Genomic DNA, 18,136 nt, shown 5'->3' on the forward strand with positions numbered 1-18,136 from the left:
TTTCTTAACTATTTGACAAATGGAAGGTTCAGGGAGGAGAGAGGCAAGATGAAAACATTTAAGAGAAACAGCTCCATTGTACCCCTGTATTTTGATGATATAATTATTAAGCTGGACAATACAGAAACCAGCCTGGCATCAAATTAGCATCATTAGTTTCCATATTGAGAGTAGATTATATTGAAATTATTATCATGTATCATAACAATTAAAAACAGTTGAAATGTGACTCTAAATATAAAGATGATAAACAACTAATGAGTTTCAATGTCTGTTTACCACGAATTCCCTCATAAAGTGCAGATACTTCTCATAAATATTACAATTCAAAAACTATATATTGTGGAGGGTGGGGCAAGATGGCGGAGTGGTGAGGTGCAGAATTTCATCTCTCCCCTAGAGCAGTTGGCAACTACCCAAGAACTATACGAAACAGTTTTCAGGGTCTCCAGTAACCAGTCACACATTGGACGCAAGTTTGGAATTGGAGGAAAAGCTGAGAACGCAGTGAACATTGTAAGTTCCCTGGACCAGGGGTCTGGCGCCCCTCCCCACCCAGACCTCACAGACTGTCTTGCTGCTGGCTCCCTGAAAGAGGGAAAAAAAAAAACCCAAAAAACAGCAATCTGCTGAGGGCAAGAAGGGGGCTCAACCCAGCCTCAACTGCAGAATTAATTAACAAATTAATTAACTAATTTTGGGAGCTGGGGGTGCTAAAGAAGGGCTGGGCTCTGAGAAGTGGGGGCACATAAAAGCGGGCACCCATTCCCAGGCTCCAAAAAAAGCCATTTTTTTCCCCCTACATTTTGTCCCTTCTGGCTTCTCACTGATTCCTTATCTTTTTGCATTTCAATAGCCCCTGGCAAGGGTGGAATTGAAACTGGTGTAGAGTAATTATCAGACAATAGCCCAAAGTACATCTTTAAATGCTCTATTCTGACACTGACAAAACTTCCAGGCTGGGGAAAGACTTTTAAAAGGGACTCCTCTTTTTTTTTTCTTTTCTTTTTCTTTTCTATTTTTTTTAATCTAAAAGTAACATGTGGTTATTTTCTACTGGAAAGCCCAGGCTGAGGGACTAGGCTGGGCTGGGGGGGAGACAGAGTGCCCACAGCGCTTTGAGTTCTGGATTCACTTCTGAAGGTCTCCACCCCCGTCTTTAATTGGCAACTCAGGCTGACCAAGGAATCTAGCTGGAGATGTCCCAAGGAGGAGACGGGAGAAGGGAATAGTGCCCCTGAGAGACAACTGGAGTTCTGAGGACTGGGAGAGTGGAGGGAGGTCCAGCTCAACTGGCAGTCCTCCTTCAGGGAACTCAGTCCCCAGGGGCTGGAATTCAGATTCTGGCTTCAGTCAGCCACACCCCCGACAGGATCAGAGTCACCAGGAGAACTAAAGGCTCCATACCTCCTTACACTGGTGGGGGAGTGGCAGGCTGGCAAGTGCCACCTGCTGGACAGGAGAGGAAAAGCACCAATTCTAAAGGCATCATAGGAGGGTCTCATTCTCAGGAAAACTCCATACCCCCCCAGTGAGACCTGGGCCCCTCTAGACTGGGAAAATCTGACTGGGTCAACCATATCTGAGGAGACCCTCTCATAAAAAGGCTACATAGAGGCAGGGCAAAAAACAGAAAAAAGAAGAGGTGAAAAATTCTGATCAACTAAATAGAACCTAAGTTAGAGGTCTAGAATAAGTTGAACTTAATAACAGAGGCCAGAGAACAAAGCCAACCAACAAGAAAACTGCTAGGTAAAAGATAGAAAACAAGCTCCAGAATAAACTAATCAAGAAAATAAGATGCCTAGACAACCTGAGATAACAAGCCATACCAGGAAACATGAAAATATGGACCAGCCAAAGGAACAAACTAATAGTTCAACTGAGATACAGGAGTTGAGGCAACTAAAGTTAAATAAATTCAATGAAATGAAGGAAGATATAGCGAAAGAGATGAAGGATATAAAGAAGACACTGGATGACCATAAAGAAGAATTCATAAACTTTAAAAAACAAATGGCAGAGCTCATGGGAACAAAAGCCACAATGGTGGAGATGAAAAACACAATGGAGGGACACAAGAGTAGATTTGAAGAGGCAGAAGAAAGGATCAGTGAACTGGAAGATAAGACATTTGAATCCATACACACAAAAGAACAGATGGTGAAAAAAATGGAAAAATACGAGCAGGGTCTTAGGGAGCTGAGTGACAACATGAAATGCACAAACATACCCAGAAGGAGAAGAGAGGGGAAAAGGGGCAGAAAGAGTAACAGAAGAAATATTCACTGAAAATTTCCCAACTCTTGTAAAAGACAGAAAATTAGAGATTCAAGAAGTACAGCATGCCCCTAATAGAATAGATCCCAATAGATCTACTCCAAGACACTTATTGATCAGATTGTCCAATGTCAAAGACAAAGAGAGGATTCTGAAAGCAGCAAGAGGAAAGCAATCCATCACATACAAGGGAAGGTCAATAAGACTATGTACATATTTCTCCACAGAAACCATGGAGGCAAGAAGACAGTGGCATGATGTATTTAAGATACTGAAAGAGAAAAACTGCCAACCATGAATTTTATATCTGGCAAAACTTTCCTTCAAAAATGAGGGAGAGATTAAAACATTTTCAGACAAACAGACACGAGAGACTTTGTGAATAAGAGACCACCACTACAAGAAATACTAAAGGGAGTGCTACAGGCTGATAGGAAAAGACAAGAGAGAGAGAGTTGGAGAAGAGTGCAGAAATGAAGATTATCAGGAAAGGTAAAAGGAGAGAGAGGAAAAAATAAGATATGATATATAAATTCCAAAAGACAAAATGGTAGTAGAAAGTACTGCCTTTACAGTAATAACACTAAACATAAATGGATTAAACTCCCCAATAAAAAGATGCAGACTGGCAGAATGGATTAAAAAATAGGACCTATCTATATGCTGTCTAAAAGAAACCCACTTTAGACACAAGGACAAAAATAGACTGAAAGTGAAAGGATGGAAAATGATATTTCATGCAAACAACCAGAAAAAAGCAGGAGTAGCTATAGTAATATCAGACAAATTATACTTCAAAAGTAAAACAATTAAAAGAGACAAAGAGGGACACTATATATTAATAAAAGGGTCAATTCATCAAGAAAACATAACAATCATAAACATTTATGTACCAAGCCAGAATGCCCCAAAATTCATGAGGCAAACACTGAGGTCACTGAAAGGAGAAGTAGACACATCTACAATAGTAGTTGGAGACTTCAAAACACTGCTCTCATCAATGGACGGAACATCCAGACAGAGGATCACTAAAGAAATGGAGATGTTGAATTATATCCTAAATGAACTAGACTTGACAGACATTTATAGAACACTATATCCAACAACAGCAGGATACACTTTTTTCTCAAGTGCTCATGGAACATTCTCTAGGATAGACCACATGTTGGATCACAAAGCAAGTCTCAACAAATTTAAAAATACTGATATTATACAAAACACTTTCTCAGACCATAATGGAATGAAGTTGGAAATAAACAAAAGGCAGATGGTCATAAAATTCACAAACATATGGAGGCTAAACAATAGCCTCTTAGAAAACCAGTGGGTAAAGGAAGAAATTACAAGAGAAATTAGTAAATACCTCGAGGCAAATGACAACGAAAATACAACTTATCAAAACTTATGGGATGCAGCAAAGGCAGTGCTGAGAGGGAAATTTATTGCCCTAACTGCCTATATTAAAAGAGAAGAGAGAGCAAAAATTGAAGAGTTATCTGTTCACCTGGAGGAATTAGAGAAAGAATAGCAAACTAACCCCAAAGCAAGAAGAAGGGAAGAAATAACAAAGATTAGAGCAGAAATAAATGCAACTGAGAACAGGAAAACAATAGAGAGAATCAACAAAACCAGAAGTTGGTTTTTTGAGAAAAACAATAAAATTGATGGACCGCTGGCTAGGCTAACAAAAAAAAAAGAGAGAGTGGATGCAAATAAATGTAATCAGAAATGGGAAAGGAAATATAACTACTGGCCCTGCAGAATTTAAGGAGACAATGAGAAGATACTATGAGCAACTATATGCTAATAAACTAGACAACTTAGACAAAATGGACAACTTCCTAGAAAAGCATAAACAACCAACATTGACTTGAGAAGAAATAGATGACCTCAACAAACCAATCACCAGTAAAGAGATTGAGTCAGTGATCAAACAGCTGCCAAAAAGGAAAAGCCCAGGACCAGATGGTTTCACATGTGAATTCTACCAGGCATTCAAGAAAGAATTAGTACCAATACTGCTCAAACTCTTCAAAAAAATTGAAGAAAAGAGAAAGCTACCTAACTCATTCTATGAAGCCAACATCACCCTAACACCAAAATCAGACAAAGATACTACAAAAAAAAAAAAAAAAAAAAAAAAAAAAAGAAAATTATAGACCAATTTCTTTAATGAATATAGATACAAAAATCCTAAACAAAATACTCACAAATTGAATCTGGCAACATATTAAAAGAATTATACACTATGACCAGGTGGGATTTATTCCAGCTATGCAAGGCTAGTTCAACACAAGAAAATCAATTAATGTAATAAAACACATCAATAAATCAAAGCAGAAGAGCCACATGATCATCTTGATCAATGCAGAAAAGGCATTTGACAAAATTCAACATCATTTCCTGATGAAAACACTTCAAAGGATAGAAATAGAAGGGAACTTTTTCAATATGATAAAGGCCATATATGAAAAACCCACAGCTAACATCATACTTAATGGGGAGAGGCTGAAAGCTTTTCCTCTAAGATCAGGAACAAGACAGGGATGCCCACTATCACCATTGTTATTCAACATTGTGCTGGAAGTTCTAGCTAGAGCAATTAGGCAAGAAAAAGAAATAAAAGGCATCCAAATTGGAGAGGAAGAAGTAAAACTTTCATTACTTGCAGATGATGTGATTCTATATGTAGGAAATCCAGAAAAATCTACAGCAAAGCTACTAGAACTAGTCAGTGAATACAGCAAAGTGGCAGGCTACAAAATCAACATGCAAAAATCTGTAGTGTTCCTATTCACAAGTAATGTGCAACAAGAGGAGGAAATCAAGAAAAAAAAATCCCATTTACAACAGCAACCAAAAGAATCAAGTATTTAGGAATAAACTTAACGAAGGACACAAAAGACTTTTACACAGAAAACTATAAGAAACTGCTAAAAGAAATTGAACAAGATCTAAAAAAAATGGAAGAACATACCATGTTCATGGATTGGAAGACTAAATATAGTTAAGATGGCAATTTTACCTAAACTGATTTAAAGATTCAATGGAATAACAATTCAAATCCCAACAACTTACTTTACAGAAATAGACCTAATAACCAAATTTATTTGGAAGGGCAAGATGCCCCAAATAGCTAAAAGTATCTTGAGAAAGAGGAACGAAGCGGAAGGTCTCACACTATCTGCCTTTGAAGCATATTACAAAGCTACAGTGCTCAAAACAGCATGGTACTGGCATAAGGACAGATATACTGACAAATGGAATCAAATTGAGTGTTCAGAAGTAGACCCTCCCATCTAAGGACAAGTGATCTTTGATAAGGCAGTCAAGCCAAAGCAACTGAGAAAGAGCAGCCTGTTCAATAAATGGTGTTTGGAGAACTGGATCTCCATTTCCAAAGAATGAAAGGGGATGCCTATCTCACACCTTATACAAAAATTAACTCAAAATGGATCAAAGACCTAAACATTAGCACCAAGACCATAAAACTCTTAGAAGAAAATGTAGGGCAATATCTTAAAGATCTTGTGATAGGAGGTGGTTTCTTAGACCTCACACCCAAGGTACGAGCAACCAAAGAACAAATAGACAAATGGGATCTCCTCAAAATTAAACACTTTTGTACATTAAAGGACTTTGTCAGAAAAGTAAAAAGGCAACCTACACAATGGGAGATGATATTTGGAAACCATATATCAGATAAGGGTTTAATATCCTGACTATATAAAGGAATCCTACATCTCAATAACAGAAAGACAAACAATCCAATTAAGAAATGGGTAAAAGACATGGACAGACATTTTTCTGAAGAGGAAATACAAATGGCTCAAAAACATATGAAAAAAATGCTCAACTTCACTGGCTATTAAGGAAATGCAAATCAAAACCACAATGAGATATCTTTTCACACCTACCAGAATGGCCATTATCCAAAAAACAGAAAATTACAAGTGCTGGAGAGGATGTGGAGAAAGAGGCACACTTATTCATTGTCGGTGGGAATGTAGAATGGTGCAACCACCCTGGAAGACAGTGTGGAGTTTCCTTAGGAAGCTAAATATAGATTTGCTGTGTGACCCAGCTATTCCATTCCTAGGTATATACTCAGAGGAACTGAAACTGAAGACACAGACATTTGTAAACCGATGTTTATTGCAATATTATTCACGATTGCCAAGAGGTGGAAACAGCCCAAATGTCCATCAATGGAAGAGTGGATAAACAAACTGTGGTATATACACATGATGGAATACTATGCAGCTGTAAGACAGAACAAAGACATGGATCATATAATAATGTGGATGAACCTTGAGGACATTATGTTGCGTGAAGTTAGCCAGAAACATAAGGACAGATTCTGTATGGTCTCACTAATATGAACAGACATTAATAAACAAACTTTGGGAGTTAAAAGCTGACAACACAGGCGACCAGGAGACAGAAAGAGGACAGAGACCAGGCGTTTGATGCTGAAGGACTGCAGAATGTTTAGGATTGATTGTATAGATCCAGATAGATAGCATAATACTGTGTGATGGTAGCACAGTATTGTAAGTACACCAAACAAAGATGTCTGTCTGTGAGTAAAGCTGAAAGAGGTGGGATAGGAGAATGTATGACATCAGAGGTAAAGATAGATGATAAAGACTGGGACTGTATAACTTGGCAAAAATTGGAGTGGTCAATGACTGTTACTAAATATACAAATATAAAAATATTTTTGCATGTGGGAGAGCAAATGAATGTCAACCATGTAGAGTGTTGAAAAAGGGATGGTATTCGGGAAAAAACATAATCAAAGCAAACTGGAGTCTATGGTCAACAGTAACATTGTAATATACCTCCATTAAATATAACAAAGGCAATATGCCAATGCTAAGTGTATATGAGAGGGGGATATAGGGGAGGAATATGGGATTCTTGGTAGTGCTGTTATTTTCTGTCCTTACTATTATATTGTATTGTATGACATGCTATTTTTCTTTTCATCATCTTTTTATTATTGCTAAAAAAAAACAATTTTTCTTGTAGTAATCAATATGTTCAAATGCTGATTGTGGTGATAAATGTACAACTTTATGATGATACCATGAATAACTGATTATACACTATGGATAAATGTATGGTATGTGAATATAACTATAAAATTGTAGGAAAAAACTATATATAGGAGTAAAAGTGTTGGAGAAAACATGGTGAGAGGGATGTACCTGTATACTGTTGATGAGCAGGTAGAATGGTGTAGCCTTTCTGAAGGTCAGTGTGGTGGTTCCACAAAAAGTTAAGTATGTGGGGACCATAAGGTCCTGCAACCTCATTATGGGGTATGTCATTTGAAGATCTGAGAGCAGAGACATGAATGGACATTTGCAAACTGTTGTTCATGGAGACAGTAATCATGATTTGCAATGGGTGGAGGTGACCTAAGGGTACAGAGACTGAGGAACAGAATGGTGAACTGTGGTGTATGCATACAATGGAATATTGAGCAACTACGAGAAGGAGTGAAGCTGGGAGACACACAATGAGGTGAACGGATCCTGTACACAGTATTTGAGTGAAGTATGCCAGAAATAAAGGCAAACACTATAATGCCTCACCAATATGGACTAACTACAATGTGTAAACTCAGAATTGAATCTTAGAACATAGCCTAACATGGACATGATTAATGTAATAGTCCCTAGATCATAAGCTCTTACAGCAGTCAACTCTATTCCTGAATTGTAATGCCTATCTCTAAACTTTGAGATGCTGATCCCTTAGTGTGTAACCTGATTGGTCTCTGAAACAATGCATATCTCTGAGACACCTGAAACTCAGAACTAGAGCTCAGCAGATATGAATGTCACTATTAGTGCATACAGACACTGTTAAAAAAAAGCTGAAAAAGAGCCCAGACTTCAATTAGTGATATGAATGAAGCAGAACTGGTGAAGACTAGGGCAAACCGGACCAGAGGGTAAAGGTCAAAACTGACTGTGTTTTAAAACTTCAACTTCCATGTGAGACCAAGGGAAGAGATGTCTATTTGGTGCAGGATCTATATTTTCTGCACAGTATAACTTTACAGTCAGTTTGTTCAAACACCACAATTACATGGAACTTTGAATAGGAAGTAAGATACGGTAGGTTAGTATAGGCTGGAGTGAAATAGTGACACATCTGAAAGTAATTTGGGCAGAGAATAAAAAATATATTTACAGCCTCCCACCGGCCCCCACCCCCCACCCCGAGAAGCTGGGGAAAGGTGCAGTAGTGTTGGACTTCCTCACCTGGACTGGTGTTGATGTTGTCACAAACAATGGGACTGGCGGTTTGATGTGCCGAGCCCTCGATCATGGGACTTGCCCTTATGAAGCTCATTTCTGCAAAGGAGAGGCTAAACTTGCATATAATTGTACCTAAAAGTCTCCCCCTGAGTACCTCTTTGTTGCTCAGATGTGGCCCTCTCTCTCTAACTGAGTCACCTCAGCAGGTGAACTCGCTGTCCTCCCCCCCTACGTGGGACCCGACTCCCAGGGGGGTAAATCTCCCTGGCAACGCAGGATATGACTCCCGGGGATGAATCTGGACCCAGCATCATGGAATTGAGACTATCTTCTTGACCAAAAGGGGGATGCAAAATGAGACGAAGTAGTTTCAGTGGCTGAGAGATTTCAAATGGAGTCGAGAGGTCACTCTGGTGGACATTCTTACACACTATATAGATAACACCTCTTAGGTTTTAATGTATTGGAATAGCTAGAAGTAAATACCTGAAACTACCAAACTCCAACCCAGCGGTCTGGACTCCTGAAGATGATTATATAATAATGTAGATTACAAGGGGTGACGGTGTGATTGTGAAAACCTTGTGGATCACACTCCCTTTATCTAGTGTATGGATGGATGAGTAGAAAAATGGGGATAAAAACTAAATGACAAATAGGGTGGGATGGGGGGAATGGTTTGGGTGTTCTTTTTTTTACTTTTATTTTTTATTCTTATTCTGATTCTTTCTGATGTACGGAAAATGTTCAGAAATAGATTGTGGTGATGAATACATAACTATATGATCATACTGTGAACAGTTGATTGTATACTATGGATGATTGTATGGTATGTGAATGTATCTCAATAAAACTGAATTAAAAAAAAACACACACAACAAAACAAAACAAAAAAAACTATATATTGCTATAAATTTAGCATTATAACATTATAATTATGACTCTTCTCGATTTTCCAGAAGCAAAAAAAGGCAACCAAACAAAATAACCCAGAAGTTTATTTTAGGGATTTTGATATTGATCTTCCATTAATTTAATCCCAGGCAACTAGAAGGATAGTATTTAGAAATCAACAAGTATATGTTAAATGAATGAATGGGTGGTTAAAAATAAATAGAAAAATGAGCCTCCTGTTTGAAAACACTAATATTGTCCTAATTGGTAAAATACAGAGCTAACAGAGTTAACTATTACCATTCAGTGTATTTTGTCTAATATTTTTTGTTGTGAACTTTAACATATATACATAACAGTGATAACTTTCAATGTACAATTTCACAAGTAGTTACAGAGCAAATCTCAAAGAATGTCATGGGTCACAGTTCTACAACTTCAGCCGTTTCTATTATTGTAAAATATAAAACACACACAGAAAGGTGTTTTAATTCTATCTATACAATTTCAAGTATATATATCTAATGAAACAACATACACATGTATGTATTTTATATATATATTTTTCTATTTAGTTTCATGTTGACAAAATCTTCAGTCCTTAAAAATGTATATTACTATTCTTACCAATGTAAGAATCATAGAAGACTTCAACCACATTCAGTTATCTCTAAATTTAGGAAATGAATGACAGACTTTAAAATAAATCATCTCAGTACAAATATAAAAATATACAAACTAGCCAAATTAATGAAAATGATACCAATCAAATGTTTTATTTTTATAGTTCAAGCTATTAAATGAAAAAATGTTGACCTGATAGCCAATTGTGTGTTTCAAGGAGATCACAAACTTGCAGAATAAACAGTTATATTAATGTATAATTAAGATACTGTTTGATAAATATGTATTTAAAGTTTTGAGCATGATGTATTAAAAATCCAAGAAGGGTGTGATTAACACTTCCTACAGAGTTTGAAAAGCCTTTGTGGAGGAAAAGATACTTGAGTTAAAACTGACAAGATGGAGAAAGTATTCCCAAGGCAAGGAATGGTGCAAGATCATTGCATGCTGCAGTACAATTACTAAATAACATAGGAATGCTTAGATATCTGCAATTTGCTGAGATGGTGGATAGATTTACAGAGTAAGAAAGGAACTATATCATGAAAAGCCTTTATTGCACAATATTTTTCTTAGTAGTCAATAGGGAGTTATAGAATTTTATGAATAGATGTACAAAATTGTTTGCATGTTCATTAATTCAACAATCATCTGTTGGCTATCTTCTAAATGGCAGACATTATCCTAAATCTGATGATACAAGAATGGATTAGACGTGGCTTCATTCTGCAAGAGTGGGAACGTTGGTGGAAGAAATAGTCAAAAAATTGTTTTAAATTATCTATTATTTATTTTGCTTGCATCCTTAATTTTCTTCAGATAATATCTAAGATGACCTGTGAGATTATAGAAGAACAGCATATTTTATGATTGGGAAAAATATATACCAAAGAAGCTCAAGTGAGGAAAAAGTAGAGACTGGTAATAAGGCTAATAAGCATGGTATCCAGACACACATACCCCTCGTACTTGGCTATATTTGATGGCTCTAAGCTTTTTAGCAACCACCATGAAAAGGTAAGAATTCGCAGTTATGGAGTTCAAACTGTTCATAAGATTTTTTTTAAATGTGCCAAACTACCACTCTTTGGTACTAAGTTCAAACAAGAATTTCTCACCAGAGACCTCATAGAGAGCACATTGTGTGATGTAATGTATAATACCCAAAGCAATATGAAATATGTAATAAGAAATTTTATGAGGATATTTCATATAAAAGCACTCCATCTAAGCATATAGACTGCACCAAAATGTAATTAAACAAAATCACGGGAACCAAGAGTTTAATATGTGACTGGATTAAAATTGTCTCTCTGCATACCTCAAACAAAAGTTTATTTTGTTGACACTGTTATAATCAATTGAAGAACAGTCTGAGAAGCAAGGCAGGCTGTTGAAAAATAAAATAAAACCTGTTGTATTATATACTTAATGAAACTATGCAACTCAAACAAAACAGAGAAATCAATTGAGTGCTGAGGCTGTTATTGTCACCCATAATAACCAATTTTACATATCTTTGCTCTGTGAAACATCATCATTGTTCTCATTGATTTCTGAAACATCAGTTTTATTCACTTTACATATAGAGGTTCTATTCAAGTACCATGGAAGAAATCTTATTATTGTTGATTAAAAAAAAAAAAAGGCTTACAAATCACTGCTGCAACTCCATGCTTAGAGTCCTGGAGTCCTCTCTGTAGAACGCTATCACCTTGCCAGAGATTTCCCTTCCCTGAGTATGCCCACTTCAGCCAACCTTTCTGCTCAGGGGCCAGCTGTTGTGTCTGTCCTTAACAATTGTCTGTTCAGCAGAGTCAAATTGAATTAGCATGACATCAGCACTGCCTCACATCTAATTAGGGAGCCTGAAAAGTGGGAAAGAGACCTGCTCAAAGAGTTGGTGATGGCAGCTTTGAGGAACACGTTAAATGGTGAATGCATGCTGGGAAGAATGCAGATTTGGTTTGTGCATTGTGGAAGGACATTATTAGAAAAAAGCCCTAGTATTAGAAACTTTCCCTGTATGACTTTTAGAGTTAGCCTTTTTTTTTTTTTTTAACATACTATTAACTATTGTGGAATCTTATAATATCAAAGAACAAGACAGGTTTACATATTATGGGCTAATCTTATCACATCAGCGCTCTATTGGATGAAATCATGTTTCTGGTGGTTGAGCCATGCTATGAGGAAGACTATGTGGCTGGATTCTAAGAGCTCCCCTCCATTGTATTTAGCACAGATATTTTTAAGCCTGGTCTGAGAATGCTGTATTAAACTGGAAAATAAACAATATCTCTGATGTGCAGTTTATCATCTTCTTCTTCACCAAAATTCAAGTAAGAGAGGTGAAAAATTATGATTCCATGATAGATCCATTCAATAAACGAACATACATTTCAAAATTTTTCTTTAAAGGCAAACTGTATTCCTTTTATAGTCCTGTAGAACATTTCAGAGCTTAATCCCATCTTAGATATTAAATGACAATAGCAGATTTATTCAAGGTTAGAAAAAGACTTTAAACAGACCTCTTTGGTCAATGGCACAAAATTAAACAACTAAATTTTAAATTGACCTCGGTAGAAGACAAAAAAAAAAAAAAAAAAATTAGCAACAAAAGAGCAAAAAACAATTCATTAGGCACAATAGCAAGAATTAATTGAACAAAATATATTCAATAACCCTTATTTATAAAGATGATTATGTCCATAGAAAAGTGTTCCTTAAAACAAAATCATCTTTTTTGTTTAGGACACAGAATTTAATGGGTTAAAGCAAACTCACCTTTTCAACAAGGACAGCTAGATATATTCTGACAGCACCAAGCAATTGGTGAGCCCTCCTGAGTAAAAAACATTGCTCGTGTAATCTTTCCTCCCAACACATTATTTTTAAAATGATCAAACTGTGTCATATTATTTGTGATGCTATTAAGAATATATATAAAGTACTTAAACTAATTATGCCTATTTTGTAAGATTAATTATCATTAATAATTTAACATATTTTATCATTTAAGTCAGTATCCGTTCTGATCTTTAACTTTAGAGAGCACACTGTATATGTACCACATAATTAGGGCTTATGTATCACATAATTAAGGCTAAATACTAGGAAATCAGGCTAATGAGACTAAATCAAACTGAATTATTTAAGTCTTTTTTCTTTAATTTTAGAGGTAGAATATTTAGTAATTAAATACTGATTTCATTTTCATTTGTTTTTGAGGTCCTTGTTACAGAAGCCTTCAAAAATGTTTCCCTGAGAAGTAAAGGGGAAAAAAATCCCTTTCTTGCTATAACTGGAGACATAGTAATGAATAGACACAGTTTGTTTTTATTCTCCTCTTTCTCCCTCCTTTTTCCTCCACTCCTTAGTTGCCTGGGGGTATTCATTGTTTTTCCCAGGGTTCCAAGGACCTGTCCTCAAGCTGGAAACTACCTATCTTCCTGTCATTTTATAGCCCATTCTCCCAGGACTAGCTGCTGGGAAGGGGCGTCAATGCAATTAAAGGAACAACATCATTCAGGATTACAAGCTCTATGAGAAGAGATTTTAGACAAAGGGATTTTTCATTTTTTCTCACAGCTTCATTCATTCATTCCCATATTTAATCATTCACTGAAAAAATATTTGTGAGTGCCTATTGTGCACCAGGCACATTGTTATACAGCACACTTGGGGAGAGTTTAGATCTATGACCCTCCTGATAATAATAAATCACATTTGCGATGTCATTCTACAGATATTCACTGAGTTCCTCCTGTGTTTCTAGGGGCTTGGTTAGGTGCTAAGGTTGGAGCACTGAGCAGGAGTGGCAAGAGCTTTGTCCTCTTGGAGTTCATGGTCTCACTGGGAAGACATAAGTATGTAAAGATAATAAGACACATTATGATAGAAGAACTCAATGGTTGGAGGCCTTAACTTCAATTAGGAATTAAAGAAGGCTATTGCAGTGGGTGTCATTTAAGCTAAGGCCTGCAGGATGGTGAGGAATTAGCTATAAGTGTGTATGTGTGTATGGGAATATGGGAAAATGTTTCAGACAGAGGAAACGACATGTGTGAAGGCTGGAGAGAAGAGAGCACTTGATCCAGAGACAGCAACAAGTTCAGTGAACCTGAAGTGTGGTCTGTAAAGAGAGACAAGCAACAATCCTGTGGGACTGGCACAACAGATAAGGAATTCAGGTCCTGTAGCTAGGGGTGCTGTAAGCACCAATTTCTGATTCCAAAGATCCCATTATATATGATAATCCTCTCTGCACCAAGAAAACATAAAGCATGTGCTTAATTTGGAAAAAAACAAAAGAAGGTTCTTCACTTTAAAAAAAAAAAAAAAGATTTCTTCCCCAATTTTTTTTGATGCAGAGGATTAGAATGCATAACAGCACTGAAATACATATTAGAATGTTAGATTGTATATATGGTTACAGAATAAAAATTTTTAAAGAATCCATGGAACCATACTATACAAACAGTGAACCCTATAATTAAACCATGGACTATAGTTAATGGTTCAAGTATAAACGGTGCTATCATCAATTGTAACCAATGTTCCACACCAATGCAAGGTATTAATAATAGAGTGGTACATGGGAATCCTGTATTTCAGGCATAATTGTTCTGTAAACACACAACCTCTCTAATAAAGAAAAATAAATAACAATAAAAACAGATTTCTTAGAAGTGGTCTACTCTTCTCAATGTATTAAAAAACGTGTATTTTCAAAAAAGCAAGTGATGTATCTCCACACCTTCTAAACTACGATTACAAGAGGTAACGTAGTTAAAAAAAGACCCAAGGGAAGCACGAAATGGAACTACTATGAGGGACTGTAGCAAATTTGCCATAAAGACCTTGGGCAGTTTCTCTGCTACTCTTCCAGGGCAGTGTAAGCCAGAGGCCTGTGTGCAGAAAGTCCTTTATGGTCACAAATGTGCACTGGCTTTTTGTGCACATCTGTAGTGTGGATGGTGAAAGGCAATACAAGTACATGAAGATAAATTAGCATCTTTGGCACTTTTCCCTTTTTCTTCATCTCTGTATTTAAACTTGACTCCTCCCTCACAGCCTATTTGTTTCTAATTGCAAAGCCCAGAGTTCTGGGCCTCACTTCCCTCTTCCTTCTCCCAATCTGGACTCCAAAGAGCTGCACCCATGCAACAGGGCACCCATGCAGCAGGGCTCTGCAGAAGGACAAGCAGCAAAGTGAAGGATCCTTTTAGATGGGAAGGAAAGCAGCAAGACACATTAACAGGCTATCTCTGGATAAAGTTGCTAAGGCTCTGAAGACAGTAGGAATGGGAATAGAAGGGAGCAGGCAGATTTGGGAGTTACGCCTGAGGTAGATGGAATCATGTGGCAATCTAATTGGGAAACAGCTTATGCCAAAGGGAAGAGCCAATGAAAATTATGATTTTATCAGCTGAGGGTAATGAATAAGGGAATGAAGTGCAGGTTTGGGGAACATAGTGATTTCAACATTTTAAATGTATTTTATTATTTTTGTTTATTGTACTTTCCCTAATGGCAGGAGTATTCACCTTTATTGTGCTTTAAAGGTGTGTTAAAATATCTATTGTATTGAATGATCATTTTTATTTTCACACAATTCAATAGAGCTAATAGGTCAATTCTCACGTGTACACACTACAAGCAAACAAGCTGTTTTTATACTAGATGTGGAAACCTCAACAAGTGGACCTATTAGCTGATGCCTGACATATGTCGCATGGTTGTCTGGCATTACTGCCCACTGAGAGAAGAGAATGATTGGCAGCAGCTGCCCTAATCCCCAGTCCGCTCAGGTAGTTCTCTGTCAACACTTCAACACCCTCCAAGATCTCTCTGACTCATGACTGCCTCACCACTGAGAGATAGTAAGGCTTTGAGGAAATTAAAAAGGTAACTTCTCTTCCCAAAAGACCTAGAAGCTCTTACATGGAATAAGACACATATACCGCTCTATTGCCAAGTCCTTAGTCAGACATACTATTGGTTGAAATCGAAAATATTGGTAAGAGTGAAAAAGGCACCATGTATCCTTAGTGTCAAAGAAAGCCCTGAATTCAAATTGGCACACTTCTTTTACTCTGTAAATTTGTCACTGAAAAGATTTTTAATTAATTTTTGAAAATATATTTTTGACAAGGTACTGGCTTTTTCTGATGGCCTCAAAACTGATCATTACCCGAAATTGTTTTTTCTTTTGAACCAGGGAAAGAAAATAAGACAAACATTACCACAATATTCATCTTGGGTAGCACAAAATGACACACACAATTTGAACCAGGAGACAAATATAATAATACTTTACAAATGAATCTCTTTTTTTTTTCCAAAGTAGATTTGGAAGAAATTATGAATAGAAAAGCTCTTAAACCTGAGTCAGGGAAAGAGAGTTCTTCATTTATCACAGAAACAAATAGTACAATAATGACATAATTTCCCATAATGTTTCTTGATCGAGTCAACCTATTTCACTCATTATATTATACAGGCCCTTCAAATGTTTTAGATCCATCCTATCACCTGCCAATTCATGCTTCATTATCCTGTTCTTCAGTGTCATTCAAGGTTGACTTCCTCTCCAATAGTTATTCCTGTCCATACAGGAATCATACAGGCCATTTCCATTTACAATTTCAAATCAAAACATGATTTCTCGTTACTGTATATTTCAGAAGTCACAGCAGATACAGTTCTCTCATCTAAAGGGTGGAAAGAACTCTAAACCATCTAGGAAAAGTGAACCTTCTGGCACTTTACATTTGCTAGGAGATATTAAGATATAGTCTTGGTCCCACCTTGTAATTCCAGAGCATTACAGCAAAGGTCTCTTATACAATAGGCAACCTTGTGCAGTACCTATTGTGACTGTAATTATGGACAGTACAAGCAAAACAACAAACATGTCTGAATTTCCCAGAGTAGAGCCATTGTTTCAGCTCTTTGCTTCATGGGCTCACAAGTCTGTCTGACACATAGGACAGGCTTCCAAACTGAGCATTTAAGTTTCAGACTGCACAATTTGCTATGCTACATATGGGACAAAGGCTACTGTGACAGTTCCCACAAGGAGTAGCCACTACAAACCCGTACATATTTTGCCAATCACATCATCACTGGCTAGTGGCACAATTTCTGTCCTTTCTGCCACAACTGTGACAGTGTAAAGAAACGGTCATAAGGAATAGAATGAGCATTTGAGTACCCGTTATGAGCCAAGGACTCTTACTCTTTAATCCTGATCTATCCAATCAGTTTAATTATCTCAAATTTACTCACAATAAAAGTGAGGCTGGGAGAGGTTGAATTCTTGGATTAATTCACATTGATAATAAATGGTAGAGCCTGAATATTAACCCAGGTCTTGTGGTCTCCCAAGCTCATATTTTGTCTCCTACACAACATTGTGCCCAATACAGAAATTTTATTTTTAGAGACAAGCAGGTTTAGCTTCCACATTTTGCAGGTAAAGAAACAATGACACATATCGGTTAAATGACTTAATTAAGGTCACACTCACATTTGTGTTAGAGTGAGCACAAAATCTAGACTCATGATTCCCAGCTCAGCACTCATAGTCAATGAAAGGACAATAATTGATATTGTAACAACAATCATCCCTGTTATTATTGCTGTTGCTAATTAAAACCATGCTTCTAGTTAACATTGGAACTTCTGTGGGACACCATATTATTCCCTGCAATCACGTTATCACAAACTTCTTTGAATAACAGCCTGTTCGGCATGGACTACTACTGGTTTTGTGAAAGAGTGCTATCATTAGAATCAGAGTTCTGGGAGCCTTTACTTACAACATCTTGACTTAACATTTTCCAAATATAATTGTGTGACTAAGGATGACATAATGGCCTAGGAGATCTTTTCATTTCTTTGGGCTTTGCTAAAGCTAGGTTCATTTCTAAGTAAAAGGAGATAGAATAAGCCATTTGACTGTCTTTGTAAAATGCTGATGCCTTTGTGCATTTAATTTTTCTTGTTTGTGAGAGAAGCAAAGGATCCATATCATTCATCAGTTTTTCAAAAGG

Source organism: Choloepus didactylus, chromosome 9 (genome assembly GCF_015220235.1).
Source record: "Choloepus didactylus isolate mChoDid1 chromosome 9, mChoDid1.pri, whole genome shotgun sequence".
Taxonomy (NCBI): Eukaryota; Metazoa; Chordata; class Mammalia; order Pilosa; family Megalonychidae; genus Choloepus; species Choloepus didactylus.